The sequence below is a fragment of the Heteronotia binoei genome, chromosome 4, assembly GCF_032191835.1.
Source record: "Heteronotia binoei isolate CCM8104 ecotype False Entrance Well chromosome 4, APGP_CSIRO_Hbin_v1, whole genome shotgun sequence".
In the NCBI taxonomy this organism is placed as follows: Eukaryota; Metazoa; Chordata; class Lepidosauria; order Squamata; family Gekkonidae; genus Heteronotia; species Heteronotia binoei.
The window spans coordinates 155,425,432-155,444,655 of NC_083226.1; positions in this window are offsets into that span (position 1 = coordinate 155,425,432).

Sequence of the window (19,224 nt, forward strand, 5' to 3'; positions counted from 1 at the left end):
GGGATGCTATTTACTGGGTGATGTTATTTACTTCCATTTCATGAAAAGCTTCAGCTGTTCATTTCCATGGACTAAGCCTCTATTAAAGGGACACACCACCAGGCTAGAGTCAACCATCCTTCAAGGAGTCTTCCCCTAATTTCCAAGATAAGAAGTGGTTCTTACAAACGTGGCTCTTCTTCCACTCTAACGAGCCTCTTTCTTTCTTTCTTTCTTTCTTTCTTTCTTTCTTTCTTTCTTTCTTTCTTTCTTTCTTTCTTTCTTTCTTTCTTTCTTTCTTCCTTCCTTCCTTCCTTCCTTCCTTCCTTCCTTCCTTCCTTCCTTCGTCTTTTTCATATTTTTGTATGTGTGTGAGCGAGCACATGAGTGCATGCATGTCTGGAAATAATGACGGCTTCTGGCGACGCCTACTGGGGCATGGAGGACTTTAAAAGAAGTGGCTTGAAACAGCCAGCCTCTGCCTTCCATTCCTGGTATTCCAAGGAGGCCTCCCATCCAAGTACTACTGAGAGTTGGCCCTGCTTAGCTTTCGAGATCTGACAAAATTGAGCTTGCCTGAGCTATCCAAGTTAGGGCCCTAAAGAGCCTTCTTCTAAGTGGTTCTTCCTCGGAAGGGCCACTTAAGTTGGAGGAAGCCTCCTTAGGACAGAGAAAGGCTTCAAAGTTCAGTTCAGTGGAATGCTAGGGTAGGATCCACCACATTTCCTCCAGGCCAATTGGCAACCCCAACAGTGACATGGTCACTAGAGCCTTTTTCAGAAATACTGACTCCAAAAGTTACTTTTCTCTGCAATCTAGAAAACAACGGGTTTTTTATATTTACATGTCAAAAATCTGTACTTTTAAAAACAAGGGGAACAAAATATTGTATGACAATATTGAAGCTTTTTGAATTTCAAGATGGCCAATACTGTTACGCAGGGCTTTTTTTTGTAGTAGGAACTCCTTTGCATATTAAGCCAAACCCCCCTGATGTAGCCAATCCTCCTGCAGTTTCCAGTAGGCTCTGTACTAAGAGCCCTGTAAGCTCTTGGAGGATTGGCTACATCAGGGGGGTTTGGCCTAATATGCAAAGGAGTTCCTGCTATAAAAAAAGCCCTGCTGTTATGAATAGGGTTGCCAAGTCCAATTCAAGAAATATCTGGGGACCTTGGGGGGTGGAGCCAGGAGACATTGGGGGTGGAGCCAGGAACAAGGATGTGACAAGCATAATTGAACTCCAAGGGAATTCTGGCCATCACATTTAAAGGGACAGCACACCTTTTTAAATGACATCCTTCCATAGGAAATAATGAAGGATAGGGGCACCTTCTTTTGGGGCTCATAGAATTGGACCCCCTGGTCCAATCGTTTTGAATGTTGGGGGGGTACTTTGGGGAGAGGCACTAGATACTATACTGAAAAATTGGTGCCTCTACCTCAAAAAACAGCTCCCCCAGAGCCCCCAAAACCTCCAGATCAATTCCCCATTATACCCTATGAGAATCGATCTCCACATAAGGAATAATGAAGTACTCAGCAGACATTCCTTCCCCACCCCGTTTCTGGTGACTCTGAAGGGGGATTGGCCTCTCTACTCACAAGTTGAAGTCAACTTCTTCCAAGTAACACAGACACACCATCCCAAGAGGAAGCCTTTCCAATCCGAGACTGGAGCCTCCGGAGGGGGATAGTCACATGGTGGCTTTGGGGGCGGGGCTTTCCCCTGCCGGCCAGCTGACTGGGGGCGGGAAGCAGCCTGGGAAAGTGAAAGAACCTCCGCTGGGACATGGGGATTGGCAAGCCTAGTTATGAAACAAATCTTTACATGGAAAAGGGTTGCCAGGTCTGTATTGGAAAATACCTAGAGACTTTGGGGGTGGATCTGGGAGAGGGCAGGGTTTGGAGAGGTAAGGAGCCTCAGTGTGGTACAATACCATGGAGTCCACCCTATGCAGCCATGTTCTCTAGGGGACTGATCATTCTACTAATCAGTCTAGTAGATCAGTCTACTAATTACACCAAGTGCCCTTCAAGCAGCATGTTCTCTAGGGGAGCTGATCTCTGCCAGCTGGAGATCAGTTGTAAAAGTGGGAGATCTCCAGGCCCCACCTGGAGGCTGGCAACCTTAACAATCAGCTAAACTAGAAAGCACTTTTTTAAATTATCAAAGGGGCTTTTTAAAAATAAACTTTTTACAAGGACTTCTAAATGAGTCACAAGTCATTTCCCCACCTACTGCCAAGGACATAATGCATACTTTGTCACAAACTGAAGTGATTTCTGGCAATCCCAAGAAATAGCATTGTTTGCAGGAAGGATTTACATGAGTTAAAACTCCCAAACACTTCCAGATGAAGGGAATGAATTACCTCTCCTGCTGGTCTAGACTAGGGTGAGTTATGTGCTTCGGGGCTTAATGCCTTCATTTTTTTTTTTTTTTGGCTTTCCCTTTGCTAGGGATGACTAGTTTCAGTTCTGTTCACTTCCCAAATTATCAGTGGTTTTCAAGTTGTGCTCTGAAGAACCTTGAAGCTGAGAAGATTAAGCACAGAAACATGTCTAACATTAAGCAGATTGTTTACCAATACCAATACCTAGAAGGGGAGACCACAGGGCAGTTGGGGAGTATTATACAAGGTCCTCACTTATGCATAGCAACCCTGGTATTCCATGGTGGTTGCCCATCCAAATACTGACCATGGATGATCCTACTTTGTTTCATGAGATTTGACAAGATCACTCTAACCTGGGTTAGCCAGGTCAGAGCAAATATATCCTACTAGTGTCCTTTAAAAACAGCCTTATTATTATAGCATAATGAGATCTTCTTTAGCACACTTAGATCATACAGAATGAACCTGCCAGCCACAGGTCTCATTGTGTTACACATATAACTCACATAGCTCATTGTTCCAAAATGTTCCATTTGTCTTGACTTTGAATTGTATATCATTGGCTTTTGTGGGTCAATGTGTTATATGGCTAGGATATAACTATTCTGCAGAGCTCCTTAATGCATGCTTCTCACCATGACATGTGAATTTTATCTGCCACAATAAAAGCTTTAATTCTGGCCTGCAGGGGGAGGCTTTCAGTTTGTAACTGGCAACAATCCTTCTTGGTCACCACTAAAATATGTGATTTTATTTTATTTTTTTGCCTTCAAGTCACAAAACCCCCATAGGGTTTTCAAGGCAGGAGGCTAACAGAGGTTGTTTGCCATTGCCTGCCTCCATGCCATGGCCCCTCAGGGCCGTAGCCAGAATTTTAAAAGTCGGGGGACATTTTAAAAAGTCAGGGGGCACCCTTTCCCATCCACTGTGGGGCCTACTGCTTCTCAGAAGCTTTCTGGGGTAGGGGCAAAAGCTGGAGGCTCTGAAAGCAGCCAAGTTGAGCCAGCCAACCATAAAACTTTGGAGTCAAGAAGGGACTTGACCTTTTGTGCAAGCAGTGGGGTTTCCTTCCACGTCCCTCTCCCCCCTTGGCACTTTGCAACCAACAGCTCCATTTGCCCCTCCCCCCAGCCCATTCCATGCAGCTTCCTCAGCTTCCTTCTCCTCCACCTCTCTCCTCTCCACCTGCCGCTTTTGCTGCTGCAGTGCACTGTGCTCTGCTTAGCTCTCCCAGCTCCAGCTACTGCTGATGACACTTTGATGGCTCAGCCATGGCAAAAAAGGGGGAAAATCTGCCTCCTGGAAATCAGGGGGCCTTGCCTGGAAGTCAAAGGGCAATGCCCTCACAGGCCCCCCTGTGGATACAGGCCTGTGGCCCCTGTGGCAGCCAGGTAAGACATGTCTGTTAAAAGAATAGACTGGTGATGTCTCTTACTAAGTCCTCCAAGACTACAAAAACCATAGAGCAAGCTAGATAGCTAGGACAGTATCAGTCTCTGTCCTGTCTGAAATACCCTCATTTTGACCCTGGTTTATCAGCAATTGAATAATTAACAGGCATTCTCACATTCTGACATGTTACTGTTTTATGGTTTCTCCATGATTTCACACATGATTCCCAGCACACGCTAATGCAACCCAGATCAAAAGTTTTCTGAATTTGTTAATTTTACTATTCTGCTGTTGGATTATAACTTTGTACCACTTTGCATTCCAAGCCACACCAGCTTTATGTGGCTCTGCTTACTGTACCTCATTCCTCATCTGAAGAAGTGTGCATGCACATGAAAGCTTACGTTCTGAATAAAACTAAGTTCGTCTTAAAGGTGCAATCGACTCCTATTCTGTTCTAACCAATAGAATGTAACTCAAGGAACTTCCTTCCTCTTTGTTCCCCTCCTCTTCCTTCTTCTTTCCTGCATGCATTAGGAGGAACAGCATGGTGTCTCTCCTCCTGGCCCACTAGATGGCTTACTTAGGCTTCCCAAATCCCCCGCCTGGGTGGGGGACCCCCGATTTGGAGCCTCCTCCCCTCGCTCGCCAAAAATCTGGAAAGCGGGGGGGGGGGATGGCGGCCCTTCCCACCCAGCCCCGATCCCAGCAGCTTCTCCTGGCCCCTTCCCTTCCCACCGATCCCTGATGCTTCTTCTCGTTCCTTCCCTTCCCACCCCAGATCGCAGCAGCTTCTCCTTGACCTTCCCTTCCCTTCCCATCCAGCCCCGATCGCAGCAGCCAGAGTTCTTCCGTTTTTCCAGGCTGCTGCCTGCCCCCAGTCAGCTGGCGCCGCCTCCAAAGCCACCATGTGTCTTTGCACCTCCGGAGGCTTGATTGAAAGGCTTCAACTTGGGATGGTGTGTCTGTGTTGCTGTGAAGAAGCTGGCAGAAACTCATGAGTAGAGAGGCCAATCCCCTACATCAGATTTGCCAGAAACGGGGGGGAGGGGGGAAACGTCTTCATTATTCCCTATGTGCAGATTGATTCTCTTAGGGTATAATGGGGAATTGATCTTGAGGTTTCGGGGGCTCTGGGGGAGCTGTTTTTTGAGGTAGAGGCACCAAATTTTCAATATAGTATCCAGTACCTCTCCCCAAAGTACCCCCCAAGTTTCAAAACGATTGGACCAGGAGGTCCAATTCTATGAGCCCCAAAAGAAGGTGCCCCTATCCTTCATTATTTCCTATGGAAGGAAGACATTTAAAAAGGTGTGCTGCCCCTTTAAATGTGATGGCCAGAACTCTCTTGGAGTTCAATTATGCTTGTCACACCCTTATTCCTGGCTCTGCCCCCAATTTCTCCTGGCTCCACCCCCAAAGTCCCCAGATATTTCTTGAATTGGACTTGACAACCCTAGGCCTACTAGAATCCAAAGCCATTCAGTTAGTTAGAACATAGACACCCTTTTCTCTCCACTGCACTTTTATTTATTTTTAATAAATCCACCAGTGTTGGTTTCTTAAAGCAAGGCTCTCTGTGCAATTTGTGAGATAGTGTGGTAACCATGAGACTAGGCCACACAGCTGCGCTGAAGCTCAGAAAGAGCACTCTGCTAAATGAAAGGAATGATGGCTGCCTGACCAGTCCAGCCATCCTAAACCAGACCCCAACACTGGCAACCCGAGTTGCAGTGGCTAAAAAGAACTTCCATGTTCACCTGGGACAGGAGGAGGCACATCAGAGTTCAAAGCCCTGACAGACCTCTTCAGGGAGAACAAAAATGGAGGAAGGAAGAAGAAACATCATGCAATGTCTTAATGTCCCATTTTTGCTCATTCTTCCCCAATTCACCTCTTCACAACAGTCCCTGTCCCAGATGACTATTGTCCCCATGATTCCCAGCACAGCCATTTTGGGTTATAAAATGAGCCTTCCTCCCCTTTTTTATAAGTAGAAAAGCTGGCTGGAGGCAACCCATTGCTTTGAAAACACATTCTGAAAACTAAATACATTCCAGAATGTGTGTTCAGCATTTCCAATACACTTTAAACGTTGTATTTGTCTTCACCCTTAGGCAGCATGAACAAGCACACTTGAAGTTGCTTCTTTGTACCAGAACTTATATACTAGACTTCATAAAACTCTGCCACAGCCTAGGAACTCATTGACTTAATAAAACAAGGGTATTTTATGAGTCTCTTCTTAAGATGAAACTCATCAGGAAGCACAGTTTTATTGCTCATATAGAGAGGAGAGGAGAGGAGAGTAGAAGCTACAGAGAAGCTTCTGGAATTTTGACTGGGAGAGCACTGGACAGAATGCTGAGTGGAACCATGTGAAAAGGGCTGCCATTTCACAGAGGATTGGCTTAGAAGAGGCACCAAAGAACTGTGGAAAGAAACAAAAACTGGGATTTTTGAAGCTATGGAGACATGATCTAATCACATGTTGTTTACCCAAAATTAATTCGACTGAAACAGAATGGAGCATAACATTTCAAGCAAATACTCCTGTGAATTTCAGTGTGTGTGTGTGTGGGGAGGAGTCACAGCCAACTTATGGCGACCCCAGCAGGGGACTTCCAAAGCAAATCTGAAGTAGAGGTGGTTTGCCATTGCCTTCCTCTGCAGAGTCTTCTTTGGTGGTCTCCCTTCTGAGTACCAATGCTGCTTAGGTTCTGAGTTCTGATGAGAGTGGGCTATATCAGGGGTGGCCAAACTGCAGTTCAGGAGCCACATGTGGCTCTTTCACACATATTGTGTGGCTCTTGAAGCCCCCACTGCCCCATCAGCCGGCTTGGAGAAGGTATTTATCTCTTTAAAACACTTCTCCAAGCCAAGCCAAACTGTAGCTTAGAGAATGTATTTAAAGTTAAAGTTGCTTTCTTTCTACCTCCCTCCCTCTTCTTCCTTCCCCCATCTATTTTCCTGCCTGCCTGCCTCCCTCGAACATCTGAAGTTCATGTCTTACAGCTCTCAAACATCTGATGTTTATTCTATGTGCCTCTTACATTAAGCAAGTTTGGCCACACTTGGGCTATACCATACCACTTTCCTCTTACTTTTAATAGAAGGATGTATTATTTAAATGTTACATTTTAAAAAGGAAAAAAGCATGAACATCAAAGCCAGACTTAAGGAAGTGAAAAATAAGTAACCTCCAAATTAGAATTTTTCTTTGGATGACATTCCTCCTAAATTTAAAATGCTGAAGACGTGCAAAACTTTTAACAGCTTAGACTGCTGTTGACATTTGTACTATGGCCGCTGATGAATCAAATTGCTTTGCATGGTCTAATCCTATTCTTTCTTTGGTTTTCTGATAATGTTTTCTGTCATTTCTCCCTAGGCTGTGAATATAATACTTTCAGAGGGTTTAATTTTCTCATCCTCCCATATTCAATTTTTCTGCCTTCTTGCCAGTGCAATCCCCAAAAGAATTACGCTGTTCTAACCCCATTAACTTCAATGAATTTTGAATGGTAACTTTGCTAAAATTGCTCTCTGTTCGGATTGCCACTTTTAAAGTGCCGTCTCTCTTCCTGAGTCTTTAACAGCAACGTGACACATAAATTAAGCAGATGACGCTCCAGCCCAGTACAGAAGTAAGGCTGATGAAGTTCACTGGACATGGCAGAAAAGATTCTTGCTACATTTCTGCATGCCCAGATGCTATTAAAAGCATAGGAAGAGGGCCAGAAAAGTCAATGAGCATGTACAACGGTGAGTCGAGCTGTTTTTCAGATGTTCAGTGAGTGTGTGGGCAGGGCAGATCAGGATTTTTATCTTTAATCCAGCTCTTTCCATTTACTTATTCACTGGAACCAAGGGCCAAAATACAAGACACAACTTGTTGTCACCATAGGATCAGTGTGTAACTCACTTTCAATTCCGACTGCCAGATCCCCCTCTGGCCACCAGCAGAGGTAGAGTAGCCAGCTCCAGGTTGGAAAATTCCTTAAGATTTTGGGGTTGGAGGTTGGGGAGAATAAGGACCGCAGCAGGGTACAATGCCATGGAGTCCACCCTCTGATTCATCCTGGGGTGGGATTCTAGTAGGAGCTCCTTTGCATATTAGGCCACACACCCCTGATGTAGCCAATCTGCCAAGAGCTTACAAGACTCTTTTTTGTAAGCTCTTGGAGGATTGGCTACTTCAGGGGTGTGTGGCCTAATATGCAAAGGAGCTCCTGCTAGAATTCCACCCCTGGATGCATCTTTCTTCAGTGGAACTGAGTCTGTTCTTGATGAACTGTACTTCTGGGAGACCAAGAAGTACAAGTCAAGGCCCAAGTCAAGAAATATCTGGGGACTTTGGGGGTGGAGCCAGGAGCAAGGGTGTGTCAAGAACGATTGAACTCCGGAGGGAGTTCTGGCAATCACATTTAAAGGGAATTGCATGCCTTTTAACATGTGGAATTCACTGCCACAGGAGGTGGTGGCGGCCACAAGCATAGCCACCTTCAAGAGGGGGTTAGATAAAAATATGGAGCAGAGGTCCATCAGTGGCTATTAGCCACAGTGTGTATGTGTGTATATATATATAAATTTTTTTGGCCATTGTGTGACACAGAGTGTTGGACTGGATGGGCCATGGCTTCTCTTATGTTCCTTCCATTTGGAATAATGAAGGATAGGGGCACTTTCCTTTGGGGCTCATAGAACTGCACCCCCTTCTCCAATCCTTTTGAAACATGGGAAATGTTTTGAGGAGGGGCACCAGATGTTATGCTGAAAATTTGGTGCCTCTACCTCAAAAAACAGAACCCCTCAGAACCCCAGATACCCATGGATCAATTCTCCATTATACCCTATGAGAATTGGTCTCCATAGGGTATAATGGAGTGCCCAGCAGACAATTCCTCCCTCCCCCCACCCCGCTTTCTAATGACCTTGAAGTGAGGGGAGGACCTCCAAACTGAGGAATCTCCTTCCCCCAGCTGAAGATTGCCAACCCTACCCCACCTGGAGGCTGACATCCTTACCCTGAATGCATCATGCATTCCCAAATGCTGCGGGGGGGGGGAGGGGGGGAGAAGCTTCAGGCTTCCTTTCTGTGCCATCTTCACTAGTGGAAATGGCCTCAGGGGTGGGGGAAGCCCTGTTCACCCCTTCCTTGGGCTCCATGTACAGGGTGTTTGTGATAGATGTTGAGAGTCTGCAAATAAATAATGAATCCAAGCTGAAAATTCTTTCAAGTAAAATCTTTTAACTTTCAGACACACAGAACAGATAACTAGATAGGCACAGTGCAGACCTCTGTCCTATTGGGCAGTGGATCCAGCAAGTATCAAAGGAAGGAACAGGGAAAACAGAAACTAGAAGAAACTTCTAGGCTCCAGTTAGTTATTACGCAACATCACCCCACCCCACCTACTGAATAACTCTGCTAGTAAATTAACCCTCTTATTACCTCTCCACTTCTGCAGTGCGGGATCCATTGCTGTTGCTATCCCAACTGCTTGGAGCCAAATAGAGCAACACAACACGTCCAAGGTGAGTTAGACTGATCCTCCATGTGACATTGAATCGGGTGGGGCACCTGTGTCCTGACGCATATTATATATTTTGACCCTCAGCCTCAATACACAAAGCCTGCCTTTTGCAGTTTTTGAATTAGCCTCCAGAACCCATGCCCTAGGGATCAGACTGGACTACAAACACTGTCTGGTTCCATTTAATGTCCCCATTTAGATTTTACTTATCCCTTATGAGAAACAAACCCATGCGGTTTTATTTTTTTGCAGCAGTTTTTCCTTTTCTCACATCAAATTTTTCCCATTAAAACTAACATGTTTTTACAGTCATATAATGGTGTATCCAGAATAAGTTAAAAAATGGAGTCCAGGAGACCATGGAATCATCCACAAAAAATGATGTGTATTAAAAACAGTGGCAATGACGATTCATGGAAACGAAAAGAAAAAAGCCACAACAGGTGATTCCCTACTCTGCTCCTACAAATATGTGTGCAGAGGCTCTTGTCAGATTCTTCAGATTAAAGTGCAGAGAGGTCCAAATGTCCCAATTCCCTCACCATATCTATTCACTGAACACCCAGTCCTCACAAAGTTACAACCTTTGCAGAAGTTTGCTATATTTCATATATCTTTGTGTATTTCATACAAAGTTTGTACAGGCTGCTTCTAGATGGGGGTGCGAAAATTGCTCCCTGCAATGGTGGAAGCAGCAAGCAACATGACAGCAGGCAGGAGCAGCATCTATACCCACCCCATTTTTGTGCTGCTCACTGCAGCTGGCCTTCCCCTGTAAAAGCACAGGTGCAGTGTCAATTTCCACCTCAGAAATTCACTTCAGTTCCTTCCCCTACCTCCTCACTTTCTTCTCAGCTTCAGGAAGAAAGCTTATTTTACTGTGGGGAATAAGCATCCTTTTAAGGGCCCATCATTCTTCACTTGTTGATGTAGGTTCTGTGGAAAGGAGCTCTGTGGGGAAAAAGCAGCCTTGAACCTGCTGAGGTAACCTGTCCAAAGAAAGGGGAATCAAATCTCCCTTCAGGGTTTATTTGCTTTACTTGAGAGCTGGTTTTACTTTATATATTGAAGTCATCCACACATTACAGTTACTGTATTAAATACTTTCTTTTCTGTCTTTGTCTGTTGAGTCAAATATCTAAGAAAAAGAGGTCTCCATTTACCTCACAAGTAAGTACAGACTTGGTCTAGCATAGGGTTGGTCATCAGTGGGGGATGGGTCGGTAAGGTTGCCAGCTTTAGGTTGGGAAACTCCTGGATATTTGGGGATAGAGCCTGAGGAGAACAGGGACCTCAATGGGGTACAATGCTACATAGTCCACCCTTGAGAACATCCATTTTCTTCAGGGGATTTGATCTCTGTAGTCTGGAGATGAGCTGTAATTCTGGGAGATCTGGCTGGCATCGGTTGAGCAGGTTTAGGGAACACATAGCTTACATGCTACCAATTTTTTATTCAAAGCTCGTGCCTCCCTGTTTTTATTTGATTGTAGGCAGTTGGAGTTCTCAGAATCTATAGGAGAGGCCAGAGTGGAGGACTGGACATTCTTCAGTCCAGAAGGCAGTAGCCTCAGAGCCTTCCTCCCACCCCTGCTTTCTCTCACCCCATAGCTGCTACAATTAGATTTATCTTTTCTCCAGACTAAAGGAGAAAAAAAGGGAGCCAATCAAATTATGCCCGCATAATGTCATCTGGATGTTTCCCTTCACTGTGGGGGCTTCCTGCTTTCCATGTGAGAAAAAAATCCCCATGTTGGGAAGCAGCCACACAGTTGTAGAATATGGAAAGATACGATAAACTGGGAACATAAGAGAAGCCATATTGGATCAGGCCAATGGCCCATCCATTCCAACACTCTGTGTCACACAGTGGCCAAAAAAATTATACACACACACACTGTGGCTAATAGCCACTGATGGACCTCTGCTCCATATTTTTGTCTAACCCCCTCTTGATAAGAACATAAGAGAAGCCATGTTGGACTCAGAGTATCCTGTACCTTTAAGTCAGAACTGTCCTCCTATTAACAACCCAGCTGTCAAGCTCCCTGTAAACAAATCTGCTTCCTAAATAGACACCGCAATATTTGAAAAAGCCCTTGATCTCCAGCCAGCAATGAAACACCTCTCCTTCCCAAATGCACCAGCTAACATCCGACCAGCCGTTTCATGAGAAACCCCTCCTGCACTGCATGCTATTTAGAAAAGGCTCTTGTGAACCATTAAGAGTATTTTCCCCACAGTTTATACTTTGGGTGGGCTAAGCTTGCCATGCAAAAGACTTCCTTTGGTTGGCTCATAGACAATGGGAGCAAAGAATAAAAATCGCTCAAACACATAGGCTGTGTCTGTGTTCCTGAATATTTTTTCTGTGGCTTATGTTGGATTCCACTTTAGGATAATAACAGCACCATCCTAAACAGAGCTGCACCAAATCTACAACCTAATATCCAGTTTCTTGAAGTTATAAGTAGTTATGAACTCTCTACATTACAAAGATCAGTTCCTGAGGAGAAAATGGCTGCTTTGGAGGGTGGACTCTATGGCATCATACTGAGGTTCCTTCCCTCTCCAAACCCCACCATCCCCAAGGCTGCACCCCCAAATCTCCAGAAATTTCCCAACCTGGAACTGGCAACCCTGACTGCATTTCAGATTTTCAGCAGACGTAGAGTAGACCAGAGTTTCCTGTGAAATAACTAGTTTGGCCTTAGACACAGGCATACACTACAACGAACTTGCAAAGCCAAGTTTCTATGGTGTACCACCAATCAAGACTATCTCTTTATTCTACCAGGATCATCTGAAATAATTAAAAAAAAAAACATCTTGGGGCTGGGATGAAAGGCACAATTCTAGCATCTTTGCCCATACTTCTGGAGTATGGGTCACTTTATATGCCAGTCATCTCCATACCTCCTTAGGAGGAAGATGAGTCCCTGATAAGGCAGTCTAATTGCATTCCTGAATATTAAAATATGTTTACCCCATATACATAAGAAACTTTCAAGGCAGCTAACAATCAGTGATGGAAACAGTAAAGCAGCAACATAAAATAACAGAGTCCCAGATAAGGACGGTCTAATAGCATTCCTGTGTAATAAAATATGTTTACCCCACATACATAAGGAGCTTTTAGGACAGCAAACAGTCAATGATGGAAACACCAACACAAAATAACATTTAAAGAATAAACAGTCAAACAGCAACACAAAATAACATTTAAAGCATATGGGGTAAAAGGATTACTGAAGGAGGATGGGGAAATGGCTGAGAAGCTGAATGCATTTTTTGCCTCTGTCTTCACCGTGGAAGATGAGAAGTGTTTGCCCGCCCCAGAATCACTAATATTGGAAGGGGTGTTGAAAGACCTGAGTCAGATTGAGGTGACAAAAGAGGATGTCCTACAACTAATAGACAAATTAAAAACTAATAAGTCACCGGTTCCGGATGGCATACATCCGAGAGTTCTGAAAGAACTCAAAGTTGAACTTGTGGATCTTCTAACAAAAATCTGTAATCTTTCATTGAAATCTGCCTCTGTTCCTGAGGACTGGAAGGTAGCAAATGTCACCCCCATCTTTAAAAAGGGTTCCAGAGGAGATCCGGGAAATTACAGGCCAGTCAGTCTGACTTCAATACCGGGAAAGTTGGTAGAAACCATTATCAAGGACAGAATGAGTAGGCACATTGATGAACACGGGTTATTGAGGAAGACTCGGCATGGGTTCTGTAGGGGAAGATCTTGCCTCACTAACCTGTTACATTTCTTTGAGGGGGTGAACAAACATGTGGACAAAGGAGACCCGATGTTGTTTACCTTGACTTCCAGAAAGCTTTTGATAAAGTTCCTCATCAAAGGCTCCTTAGAAAGCTTGAGAGTCATGGAGTAAAAGGACAGGTCCTCTTGTGGATCAAAAACTGGCTGAGTAATAGGAAGCAGAGAGTGAGTATAAATGGGCAGTCTTCGCAGTGGAGGACGGTAAGCAGTGGGGTGCCGCAGGGCTCGGTACTGGGTCCCATGCTCTTTAACTTGTTCATAAATGATTTAGAGTTGGGAGTGAGCAGTGAAGTGGCCAAATTTGCGGATGACACTAAATTGTTCAGGGTGGTGAGAACCAGAGAGGATTGTGAGGAACTCCAAAGGGATCTGTTGAGGCTGGGTGAGTGGGCGTCAACGTGGCAGATGCGGTTCAATGTGGCCAAGTGCAAAGTAATGCACATTGGGGCCAAGAATCCCAGCTACAAATACAAGTTGATGAGGTGTGAACTGGCAGAGACTGACCATGAGAGAGATCTTGGGGTCGTGGTAGATAATTCACTGAAAATGTCAAGACAGTGTGCGTTTGCAATAAAAAAGGCCAACGCCATGCTGGGAATTATTAGGAAGGGAATTGAAAACAAATCAGCCAGTATCATAATGCCCCTGTATAAATCGATGGTGCGGTCTCATTTGGAGTACTGTGTGTAGTTCTGGTCGCCGCACCTCAAAAAGGATATTATAGCATTGGAGAAAGTTCAGAAAAGGGCAACTAGAATGATTAAAGGGCTGGAACACCTTCCCTATGAAGAAAGGTTGAAAACGCTTAGGGCTCTTTAGTTTGGAGAAACGTCGACTGAGGGGTGACATGATAGAGGTTTACAAGATAATGCATGGGATGGAGAAAGTAGAGAAAGAAGTACTTTTCTCCCTTTCTCACAATACAAGAACTCGTGGGCATTCAATGAAATTGCTGAGCAGACAGGTTAAAACGGATAAAAGGAAGTACTTCTTCACCCAAAGGGTGATTAACATGTGGAATTCACTGCCACAGGAGGTGGTGGCGGCCACAAGCATGGCCACCTTCAAGAGGGGGTTAGATAAAAATATGGAGCAGAGGTCCATCAGTGGCTATTAGCCACAGTGTGTGTGTGTGTGTGTGTGTGTGTGTGTATATATATATATATATATATTTGGCTGCTGTGTGACACAGAATGTTGGACTGGATGGGCCATTGGCCTGATCCAACATGGCTTCTCTTATGTTGTTATGTTCATATGAAGTTGAGTGTTCTAATTTGTTAAAGGTAGATTTAAAAATTCTCTACTCATCTGGAACCTTTCTTCCCACTGTTTTCTCTATGAAAAGCAGACTTTCATTGAATAAAGCCAGCAATTTGCTCCACCACATGGGAAGATAACCTCCAAATCTCCTAAGCAATACATTCTGTAGGTTCCAAATCCAAGCCAGACAGATTAGAGCATCAACTCCAATAGAGGTGTTAACGTTACCATTTATCCTAGGAGGGTGTTCACGTCAAAGCTTGATCATTACACAGATAAAGTTGACCAACAAAAAGAGAAGCAGACGGTTTGAAGTCTTTTTTTATTCTGAAGTCCTGATGTATATTTTCCAAGGGAAATCACTGGTCTTGACTTGTCTGACAACTGCTAAAAAGAGTGAGGAAATCAGAGAACTTCAGCAAAACAGAACAAACACCAACCACACATTTAAAAGGAATTGTTCTAACTGTCTTGTCTCAGGAAGAAAAAGCAGAACAAATATGATTCTGACATAGACACTGACAAAAATTTAAAGTTTGGAATTATTTTGTCTGTTGTGGGGAGAGGAAGGGGAGGTCATTGCAAACTGCACCCAGACTCCTTTGAGTAGCAAAGGGTATAAAACCAACTCTTCTTCTTCTCCTTCTTCTTCCTTCTCTCCTCACTCTCCCCCCCACCCTCCACAGGGTATACGAAGGAGGCAAGAAACAGCCATATAATAAGAAATTATGATGGCCCCAGATCATTAAAAGCTTTAGCAAGTGAGAAGCAACATCTTGAACTAGGCCCAATTATTTCTCATAAATATAATATCCATATTCATAGAACTACGTATCTGGAAAGGATGCTGTGGGTCTTCTAGTACAACTCCCTTCCGTGTGCAACAAATCCAAATCTAGAGCATTTCTATCAGAAGTTTGTCCAGCTTCTGCATGAAAAACTTGAGCAAATGGGAGCCTGCCTTTATTACAGCAAGGGTTTTACCACAGCTAAATGTCCACCTTTTTCCTTTTCGCAACTTAGTGGAGAGCCAGTGAGCGTAGTGATTAGAGAGCCTTGATGCAAGCAGACCTGGATCCCAATCTCTGCTCACCTCTGAGGCTCTTTGGGTAGCTGGCATTGGCTGTTTCGAGCATCTTCTCAGTTTCCTGGGAACAGAGATATAAATGGAGCTAGTAACAAGGGCACAGATTAATACACATGTCCTCTCACAGATATCTGAAGAAAAGCTTGTTCTTTTTCTGTTGCCTTTTCCCCCCAGTGAAATGTTTTTAGCATCAAAGGAGGAAGCTGTGCGTGAAGTGTGAAATGAAATACCTTCCCTCACAGCATGGAAAAGAAGCTCAGCTGCGGCAGGAAGAGAGCTAACCCGGTGTTTACCTTCAATATACAATACCTGTGAAGGGAAGAAGCCATGATTAAACCTCCTTTAGAAATGTATAAATAAATGCTTTAAGAGTGCGGCAGTGAACTGTTTGACCTCAGAATGCCAGACCTCACCGGATTTTCCTAGACCTGCCCTCAAATCGGTCACAGTCGTTATGATCTGCCCCGTGACCCACAGTCACCCAGAATACTCTGCAAGATGAAACGTGAAATATTTCACTCACGCATGGAAGGAAAACTTCAGTTCAATGCAACTTGCTGTATTACAAGTTAGAATAACCATTTTTATCCTTACTATCTTTTAGCAGTGTATCCTTTACATTTGGAGGGGAAGGGAAATGATGACAGGTTTTGCATTCAGTTAATCAAGGAGAAGCCATAGTAGCATCTGGATTCCAGAACTGCAACGAAAAATGGGTGATCAAAAACCAATTCCTCATAGATGTGTTGCCTCAAAACTGCTTTTGCCACAGCTGTGGCTTATTCGCTGACAACCCATATCAACTTGCCAGGTTCCTGCTGGGGACTGGGCATTCCCTGCCCTTTAGTTCCTGTTTTCTGCAACTGCTCCAGTAGCTGGTGGGAGGGGGAAATCACCATCATTACAATGACATTATGTCACTTCCAGGAAAATCTGGAAGTGGTGTTTCTAACAATTCTTAGAGCAGGGGTGTCAAACATGTGGCCCAGGGGACAAATCAGACCCCCACAGGGCTCCTGTAATGTACTGAAGTTGGAGACGTTCAGATGGCAACATGCTTTATTAGAGAGTACATCACAAAGAGAACATGACGGGGCCGGGTCCCCTGTTATATACATTTCCCGGAACAACCTTCTTCCTGGTTAGGTCCAGTCCTGGCCAGTTAAACTTCCCACCGCTGATCGTCATAGGCGGGCTGCATTCGTCCCTTCCAAGCACCACCCACAGGTGCACTGTGCTGTACTTTCTGGGACAAACACCAGACACAACACTCCTCCCCCCCCCTAGTTCAAGATACATAGTCTTTCAAATGAGCAGGCTATCTCTGGTAGCAAAAGGCAGCTGAGGTCCAGTCCTGGTCAGTTAAACTTCCTGCCACTGATCGTCATAGGCGGGCTGTGTTCGTCCCTTCCAAGCACCACCCACAGGTGCACGGTGCTGTACTTTCCGGGACCAACACCAGACACAACAGCTCCTATGAGGCCCTCGAGCAAGTCTGCTTTCTTCTCCCTCTCACTTGCTTCTTTCTGCATCACAGCTTGCTTTGCTAGGCTTGCTCAACTGCACAAGAGGTACAGAGCAAAGCCTCTATTTTCTCCATTGATTGAGGGTCCTCCCTTGGGGAGGAAGGGGGGAGGGAGAGCTTGCTTTGCCAGGACAACCTGTACAAGAGCTATGGCTGATCCAAGGCCATTCCAGCAACTGCAAGTGGGGAATCAAACCCGGTTCTCCCAGATAAGAGTCTGTATACTTAACCACTACACCAAACTGGCTCTCCAGCAATCTTAAATGCATTCTCCCAGCTGCTGGCTGGCTTGACTTGGTGAGGTGATTTAAAGAGAAGAATGCCTTCTCCAAGCTGGCCAATGGGGCAGTGGGGACTTCAAGAGCCACACAATATGTGTGAAAGAGCCACATGTGGTTTCTGAGCCTCAGTTTGGTCACTCCTGTCATAGGGTATAATATAGTGGGTTCTATGCACCAATGAGATGAGGGCAGTGATAAACAGCTCTTTATTTGATACAGCCTGGTGGAGGCTGCTCTACTAAGACTGCTGAACTGGGCCAACGTGGCCAACTATATACAACTCTGCGATGCTGCGCAAACACATTATTGGATCATTCAAACTAGCAGGAGGCTGAGATTGGTGCAGGGCATCAGGGATTTGGATCCTGCTGCCCATTGTTCCCAAGTCCCCAAGCTCTGTTCATCTGGCTCCAATGAGCCTGGCAGGAACACCCATTACAGTCTTCACTTAGGTCCAGTACACATTAGAGTATAATGGAGAATTGATCAGCTACTATCTGGGGCTCGGGGGGGGGGGGCTTTTTTGAGCTAGAGGCACAAAATTTGTAGCATAGCATCCAGTGTCTCAAATCAAAACACTCCCCAAGTTTCAAAAAGATTGGACCAGGGGGTCCAATTCTAGGAGCCCTGAAAAAGTGCCCCTTTCCATTATTTCCAGTGGAAGGAAGGCATTTAAAAGGTGTGTGGTCCCTTTAAAGGTGATGGCCAGAACTCCCTTTGGAGTTCAATTTTGCTTGTCACAGCCTTGTTCCTGGCTCCACCCCCAATATCTCCTGGCTCCCCCAATATCTCCTGGCCAATGGTGCGATGCAAATCCCACATTTATCCAAGTACCAGTCCCCAGTTTAATTTAAAATGTGAATGGACATTGGCAGGGCCTTTTTTGTAGGAACACATTTGCATATTAGGCCCCACCCTCTGGTGTCAAAATTGTTTCACAAGGAGCTTTTTTTGTAGAAAAAGCCCAGCAGGAACTCATTTGCATATTAGGCCACGCCCCTAACGCCAAGCCTGCCAGAATGGCATTCCTATGCGTTTCTGCTCTAAAAAAGCCCTGGATATTGGACTCTTTGTTATAAACAGGGTTGAGTGTGTGTATGCGTGGTATCCACACAGTCACAATACTGTGTGTACAGGGCAATGATTAATTTTGCCTTTTGCCTTAGAACATAGTTTTAGAAACATCACCATGTTCCTTTCCTTTCTTCACAGCTCTGGCATTTCAGCAATGCCCTTGGACTCATTTCGGGGAGGCTGACTCTTATCTCTCTGCCCGCCTTTCACAAGGGATGGTGGGGTAGGGAATTCTCCAGCATTTCTTGGAAGGAACAGAGCTTGTACAAGCACAGCATGTGGCCCTCATACTGAGCATCCGGATGGTATGTAAATATTAATACTCACATGGCTTTCGTGTGGACTGCAGTTTACAAGACACCCAGTGGCTGCAGAAGCCACGTAACTCGGTTTATCACAGGGATGACAGTTATGGGAACAAATTCTGTCCCTCTTCCAGGCGAGCTGGACTCTTTGGAATCTCTTTTCTATGTTTAGTAAAAGTGAAGCTATTGGAGATTTATTCACAGCCCACTCAAGTCATTCCAGGGATTTCAAAAAGCCTCTGCCAAATACATGAAGGAAATAAAGGTATGAAGCAAATTCAGGTGTGCATGCTTCATATAATCATCCCTACAACAGGGGTCATGTTGTAGAAAAATAGGTAGTGGAGCTCATTAGCATAACAGCATATTCTTTCCCTCTCCCCCACACCAGCCAAAAGCAACCTGATGCAAGAAAGAAGAGCCCCGGGTAAGCGAGGCCTGCTTGGGCTGGCTAAAGATCCAGCCAGCCCAAGCAGGCCTCATTTGCCTGGGGCTTTCCTTGGCCACCCTGCCCTACAGTCAAAGGGCCAGCAAGCCACCTGCCACACAAAATCACATAAGAAGTGGAGAAAGGGTGGTGCAGGCTTCTCCAGGCGTCAGTGAGG